Source organism: Helianthus annuus, chromosome 8 (genome assembly GCF_002127325.2).
Source record: "Helianthus annuus cultivar XRQ/B chromosome 8, HanXRQr2.0-SUNRISE, whole genome shotgun sequence".
Classification (NCBI taxonomy): Eukaryota; Viridiplantae; Streptophyta; class Magnoliopsida; order Asterales; family Asteraceae; genus Helianthus; species Helianthus annuus.
The window spans coordinates 73784032-73791961 of NC_035440.2; the positions used below are offsets into that span (position 1 = coordinate 73784032).

Here is a 7930-nt window from a genome sequence, read left to right on the forward strand (position 1 = left end):
GGAAAGCCCTATAATAGCAATGTGAGTTAATCCTCTTTTTATATACTCATTTTTGTGAGTTGATCCACTTTTTGTTAACTGTTTTACAAAACCTTAAATTTCTTTCTATGCGAATAACAGTTATTGAGTATTTATAAGAATACAATTACAGTCGGTAAATTTGGGGTTTTGTATACAAAATTTGTTACCACCTGGTAAAGGAGTAACATGACCATAAGTCGGAACGACATTACCGTGTGGTGGTAATTGATATAACTTGGAAACAAATGTAATTGCGGATGCGCCCTCAATACTGTTCACTGTGAATTTTTATTTAAACTTGATTAAACTGGGATTCACTCACCAGTATTTCCTGCTGATAAAATGTTTTAAACACGTGTTTCAGGTAACTTAGTATGAAGCCAATAAAAGCCAGCTGGAGAGCACTAAAGGCTTGGAAAAGTGGCAATAAAGTTACCTAAAATAAAATAGATGTTTTTATTAAATAAAATAGGATTTATTCCTATGAAAATGTATGTACTGAAAAACTTGGGTTTTATCCCATGTGTTTAATATAATGAAAATATGGTGGTTTTACTCTGATAAAATATTTCCTAACTACGGTCCTGATGAAAAATTCCGCTGCCAAATTGATAAACACCGATACCACCGAAACTGGCTCACGGCCGCCCGCTCCCGAGATAGGGGTCGGGGGTTGTGACACGTACAATGGCTCTTATCGTACAAAATGTACGCGATCATCCCAGTCGTACGATCTGGTGCGAATTCACTATTGAACATGCGATTTTGCTGAAAAAATCAACGTGCGAAATTGCTACAAAAAAACAACATGCGATTTCATCAAAATTATCGTCACCCACCATCCACACCTCCGCCCCCGCCGTCACTCGCCACCACCCACCGCCGCCACCCACTGCAACCACCTCCGACCATCGCTACCATTGCCACCTATCACCACCCATCACCACCGACTACCGTCACTCATCACCGATTTTATTACTTCGTCTATTCTTTCCTATCAAACAACACAAAGTAATGATTCATTTCATTCTCACATGGTAACCAAACAAGACATGGAATGGTAATGATCCATTCCATTACATTGTCCATTCCATTACCTCGTACATTCCATTCACCCGTCTATTCCATTACGCCATACCAAACAGACCCTTATTGAGTTAATTCTCACCTAATTAGAGGAATAAAGTATTTTTATATACTGAAAGGTATTCTTTTTTTTGGCATTTATGTGTGTGTGCGGTCTTCTATGGTTTGTTATGTAACTTCCAAATCACATGTTATGCACAAAAAGTGAAAAAATGTGAAAAAACAATATATATATATATATATATAAATAAAACGGCAAATGCCGATATTGTGTGTTCTGAAAAAAATACAAAAAACGCCAAACTACTCTTCACTTGCTCTCGAAGACCGTGTCAATTTTCTTTTAATTATGGGCTTCTGGCATGTCGATGCGTAGTATCCGAAAGCTTTACAATGCTTACACTGTCTTTCTTTCGCCCTGGGCTTCCCTTTTGTTTTTGTTTTTTCAATTGCTTCCTCCTGTTTGGATTTCAAACGCTTGCGAGATCTAGAACCTTTCGACTTATATCCAACAGGGACTCTTATCGGATTCTTGTCGTTTTGATATTGACCTGTTATCTCTACAAATCTATCCCTAGTACTAGGAGGAGGAGCAACAATCTACATATCTTGAACCTTCTTCATATAAGATTGAATATGATATAAGGATAACTCCTCCTTATTACCAGATAAACGGTTCAAAGTATGCTCTGTTGCAAAAATAATTTCTCGCATCATACTTTGCACATCGGGATCAAGCTCGGTCATAAATTCACCACTCATTGAGTAATCGAAAGAGCAATTTGGCAAAGCCTCTTTACGCCATCTATTCAAAATGTATTGTTTTGTAAATTCCCTAATATCCAAACTTCTCAAAATATAAAATATATGTCTACATAGCAAACCAAACTGCTCAAAACGCCTGCATGAGCAAGTGCTGGTGCAATCAAACTTACGGTACATTACCTGAAAAAACGCCAAAAACAATGTATGTATAAAACGCTATGCAGCCAATGTTTATATAAAACACCATCAAATAACAAACACAAAAACTCCAGGAAAAAAAAATTAAATGTTTAAAAATATAATAAAAGCCATATTCAGAAAACGCCAAATAAAATACCCAAAAACGTCATTGTTTACCTCGAATAAGGATGTACAAGGCTGTTGGAAATCATTTATGTAGAACTTAACAAACCCATCGGGTTGCTCTTCATAACGTTGATTTAAGCAATCCCCAATCCCGATTAGCTCAGTTTGAATGCCACAAAAAAATATTTTTTTGTGTATATCTCAGCAGTTTGGCTCTCCAACACTTTATAATTACTTTTCAACTAGGGTGTTTATATCGAGATTCATGATCATTTTTCTGGTGCGTGTGACGTTGTGCTTCTATTGCAATTTCGTAATGAGTCATGAACTCAATAGAAGTAGATTTTGCATTGCACACTTGACCAAAAGAATGGTTCTCACTCTCCGACCTCGATGTCGTACGCATAAGGCCCGCCAGTTCCTCCATTCTATAGTATGCAGAGATCCAAGATTCCCTAAGTATATCATCTAAATTGAACTCTTCAATAACCTTTTCCCATCCTGATTCAAACTCTTCGGGTGTAAGAATATCCGTCTACACAACACCACAAATACGTTCTTTGAAATTTGTGGAATTGCATAGCCTAATGCCAACCTATATAAAACACGAAAACGCCATGCAATAGATACATTAGAAACAACAAACTAACATGAAAAACAGTTATGAATGGCAAAACACCATATATCTTAAAACACCAAACACATGAAAATAAGAAAATCAACCTTTAGAGAAAGTTTATGCATCACGTGCCACATGCATAACCGATGCCTCGTTTCAACAAATAGAACAAGAATAGCCTTCTTCATTGCTGGATCTTGGTCAGTGACAACAACTTTTGGTTGAGAACCGACAACTTTTAGAAAAACTCTCAACAACCATATATACGTATCAGCAGTTTCTGACGCCAACAATGCAACACCAAATGTAACATTATAAAAGGAAAGAAACTATATGTTTTTTGAAAACAAAATTAGACAAGTATGTCAGGGTTGTTAAGATCACATACCTGATCGTGTCAATCTCCTAAATACAAAAAGATAAACATAACTCTCCATAAATACTTGAAACATATAACTGTTGTGTTTAACCCAGTTGCCATTCAACTCCACTATTCTCATGTAATGTTTGAATTATCTCAACATCAGTGACCCATAACCCACGTAGGGGTGCTAAATGGGTCGTGTTCGCGGGTTGGCGGATTCAACCCGACCCGAACCCAAAAATTTTACACAATTCCGAACCCGGCCAGAAGTTTTGTAGGTTGACCCGAACACGACCCGTTCAACCCAAAATTTTTTAATTTTATTTTCTGAAATTAATATATTAAAATTAAAATTTACTTAAAAAACACAAATGTATATAATAATATCATATTTAAAGTATAAAATCTATGTTAATTTCTCTTTTTAAGTTATAATCATGGCATAAAATACACACCCCATTTAATTTATGACGTAAAATATATTGTAAAAAAATATAATATAGTATAAATGTGTTAAACGGGTCAACCCGCCAACCCGAGCAGGTTGACCCGAACCCGACCCGTTAACCTAAACGAGTTCGCGGGTTCAACCTAAAAAGTGACCTGAACCCATTTAGACTAAACCTAAACCCGTGAATTTCGTGTTAGGTTCGTGTCGGGTTTTCGGGTCGTGTCAGAAATTCACACCCCTAAACCCACGTGACCCGTTCAACCAACTGCCCCGTGAACCTTTTTGACTCGTGAACAATCCCGATTAACACAACACTTTCAATCGGTACAAAGTTCAGGACGTCGTTAAAAATCTCTTTGATATTGTGAAATAGTATTGTTAAGCAAAGAACCATATGTTGAAATGTTGTTAATGGCAACTGAAGAACTCTAATATGATATGCACTCAAAGAATAGAATATGCATGAATGAGAGTTGTTACCTGCTTTGATTACACAGTCCAATTTCAGATGACCATTTAGAAAGTTAGCATACTGTGATGAGGTAAACAAAAGCTAGTCAATCTACACCAAAGGCATTTCCTGATGATGTAATATGCTTTTGATTTTCGAAACATGTAGACGAAATCCCTAAAAAAGGTAAATCCACGTATATACCGTGTTTTCTTTTTTTATTTTGTATATTCAAATACAACTCCGCAAATAAACAAAGTAAAAACAAACTCACTCAAAATGCACTTACACATCCGTTACAAATTTGCTTGCAAGACCACTTTCTAGCAAGTGAACTACATCGGCTACAAAACCCGCCGATCCATTCACCCAACAAGAAGAACAAGCAAGTCGTCGAGCGAATCCACGACGACCACCAATGTTCATATATAGAATATTGGTGGTTATCATAAATTCACTTTTATAAAATGAACCCAAGATTTATATAATATTTTCAAGCTAGTTTCTACCTCAATAGGAATCAAAGGGCGAGTTGGGGGCAACAAGAGGAAACTTATTGATGTACATGAAGAATCTTTTAAGATTTCCCCATGTTATCGTGGCCATAGCTCGCCGGGGTCGGTTTTCCTTAAGGCTGACGCGACAAAACGGACAAGACAATGATCTTGTTCGCCTGCAAATTGTTCCACAAGAGTGTTCAGATTGTAGATTAACGCATAGCGATGCACGGTTACAAATGCACTAAGGTGAAGTATCAAGTATGAAGAATCATACCAGTCATTATAGCAACGGGAGCACATGGCATGGGTACATATTGGTAGTACAAGTTTGTCATTGGCTTCCATACAAATACCACATTCTTCTTCTGATTCGATATCAAGATCCGAACCGCGACGTTCTTCATCACCATTGTTGTCGTCTTGTTTTGAATTCGTCACATATCTTCTTCTGCTTTCTATCTTCGGAATTAGTCACTCCGCTTTGAAGTTGCATTAGTGATGGATATATGAAACCTGTTTTCGACTTCAGTAATGTAAACGGTTTTTATAAATTTTTAGCAAAATAAAGTAGAAAACAATGACCAAAAATCCAAACACCTTTGGGTAACAAGTTTTATACCAAAAAAAAATGATAACTAAATTTCAGTTGGGACATACCATAAAATTCTCTAATGCTTGCCTTCTTTTCATGTGTCGACAACGGTGCGGCAAACCAAGAAAGCCTTTAAATCACAAGAAAGATACGATATTCAATCGATAAATTATAATTAGACAATTAGTTATATGTTTTTTTTTCTATCAACTATGAAGTATGGATTTTTGACCTTGTAAATCAGGATCCTCAACAGTCCGAGCGCACCTGCCAGGTGGCAATCCGGCCATTGAACAAAGAAAAGCAAAAACTGTGCAGCTGCACTGTAAGACATTCGCATCTGCACACATGCACCATCATACTCCCTTGGTAAATCCGATGCTCTGCAAAATATAACTAAAATTCAAGATTTAAGAAAAATAACATGACATAAGTTCAGCCATAAATCAATACCACGGTCATTTTAGTCCTTTCACATATGAATTAGGAAACACTAATGAATCTTTGAACAGATGAATGATGCTTCTAAATACACAAACTTGTATTCCCTCTTAATTAGAAACAGTTTGATTAAAAAAGGTCAAAACAAAAAGTCAAAAACATATGCCATGTTACTGAATTACGTGAACCCTTCATACTTTTTGAGAATTTTTTTAACATTGTATCATAAAATCTATATCTATCTATACTATATAATAAAAGAAACCAATTTGGGGACACTTGTCATTCATAGAGGGCATCAATAATTTTATTTTCCCACATAATACACATTAATTAATATTAAATAAACATGATTTGATGGATAAATAACTAAGAAACGATTTAAATATCCTAATCTATAATTTACGAATTTAACTTTGATTTATGGATAAATATTATATTTGAATTTATCTTGTAAATCGAAAGTCATTATTTAATTGAAGAAAATTTCATTATTCAGTAAATAGTTATGGTGGTAGTTAAAGTTGCTTGTCCATAACTATTTTAAATTTATTTTGTAATCACCATTATCTTTATATATATAACAAAATATTTATTAGGTAGTTTTGGTATCAAATTATATTTATGTGATAATTAAGGTTTTGTGAAGAATATCACAAATCATTATTTAATATTCAATATTTAGAATTCATACTCACTTTATTCTACATACTTGTTGAAACAATGGTTAACACGAGGATAACCAAGAGGGTCGTTTCACTTATGGGGTTCAACCTCTTCTCTTGCTCGTATCAAAGGCCTGAGATCTGCAAAACAGTAAACACCGTTAGTCTCGTTAAGAGGGAGAAGGGGGTTTTCCCTCTTAACCAGGCTCCGGCGTGAGAATAAGTACTGCTCTGAGATGAATAAAACAGTGTGTGTATAGAGTGAGTAAAGAGAGCCAAGATCCTTAACCTGAATGATGAAGGGCCCTATTTATAGCCGGATGGTGAAGAAGGAGGAAGCAGCTGTGCCAGCTGTGGGTGTGCGCCAGCTGTCCGACCAAGGGGAATATCCTCTTGGTCTGCTCTGTCGCGAAGGGTGTAGTGGTACACGTGGCGTCCTTCTATTCGCCTGCGCTGGGTACCTCGTACTGGTTGCATCAGACCTGCTCCCTGGATTGTCGCAGGCCTATGTGGCCTTCTCTCAATGGTGACACGTGTTGTCCTTTATGTTGGGCAAGGCATCTTTGATGCCAGCTATGAACCGCCTAGATGTCTTCTAGAAGCTTCTAGAAGGTTCTGGTGACATGGGTGCCTTGTGTGCATAAAAAGTGGTGTGGTCCCTGCCATGTAGGCAGGGAATTGGGACCATACCTCTTCAAGTCCCCCCAGTCCAGTGTGCCTTCTAGTTGAGTTGATCGTCTAGGAGGGATTCTGGACTTATGAGAGTTGTGATTTCTATGTATCGCGTTGAAGTTGGTGAATATAAAGTGAGCCAAGTAGACGCGTGTCGTCTGGTTATTGGCTTTCTGAAAAAGTGGGCCAAATGGACGCATGCCGCATGTGTTTTGGCCTTCTGAAAAAAGTGAGCCAAATGGACGCATGCCGCATGGGTTTTGGTTCTTTGAAAAAAGTGAGCCAAATGGACGCATGCCGCATGGGTTTTGGCCTTTTGAAAAAAGTGAGCCAAATGGACGCATGCCGCATGGGTTTTTGGCTCTTTGAAAAAGTGAGTCAAATGGACGCATGCCGCATGGGTTTTGGCTCTTTGAAAATAATGAGCCAAATGGACGCATGCCGCATGGGTTTTGACTCTCTTGAAAAAGTGAGCCAAATGGACGCATGCCGCATGGGTTTTGGCTCTCTTGTGCTTCCTTCTGTTGGAAGTTTGGTGGTTATGGGGAAGTGCTTGGTGTGACCGTCTGACGTCCCTGTCTTTTCGGAGGCGAACAGTTGCTTTTGCAGTGACTTTCTGTCACATCAGCAGACTCTGTTGCCCATGCTTCCCGAAAAACGAGCCGACGTCTTCTCTCTCCTGTGACGTGTCAGTCATCTATTGGGCGCTTTTTCTGTTCCCTGACGGTCCACTACCCATCGCATTAAATGCGATGGGTATAAATATGGGGCGGTTATCTCTTTCTTCCCTCACTTTCGAATTCTAAGTGCGATTTCTCTCTATCTTCTTCCCCTTTGTTCTATCTTTCACCTTTTCAAGTCATCTTCTTCCTGACTTTTATCATGGCTGATAAGAATCCTACTCAAAAGAAAAGGAAACATAGGAGTAGAGCGCCTCCTGGTCCTGACCAGGCTGTGATTAACTGGAAGGAGGATGAATTCCATATGCTTGTGAGGG

The 7930-nt window shown here is 37.9% G+C and overlaps 1 pseudogene; it reads right to left on the reverse strand.

Moving 5' to 3' along the window:
* Positions 1-4542: 4542 nt before the first annotated feature.
* Positions 4543-7630, reverse strand: LOC110870136 (annotated as a pseudogene).
* Positions 7631-7930: the final 300 nt, after the last annotated feature.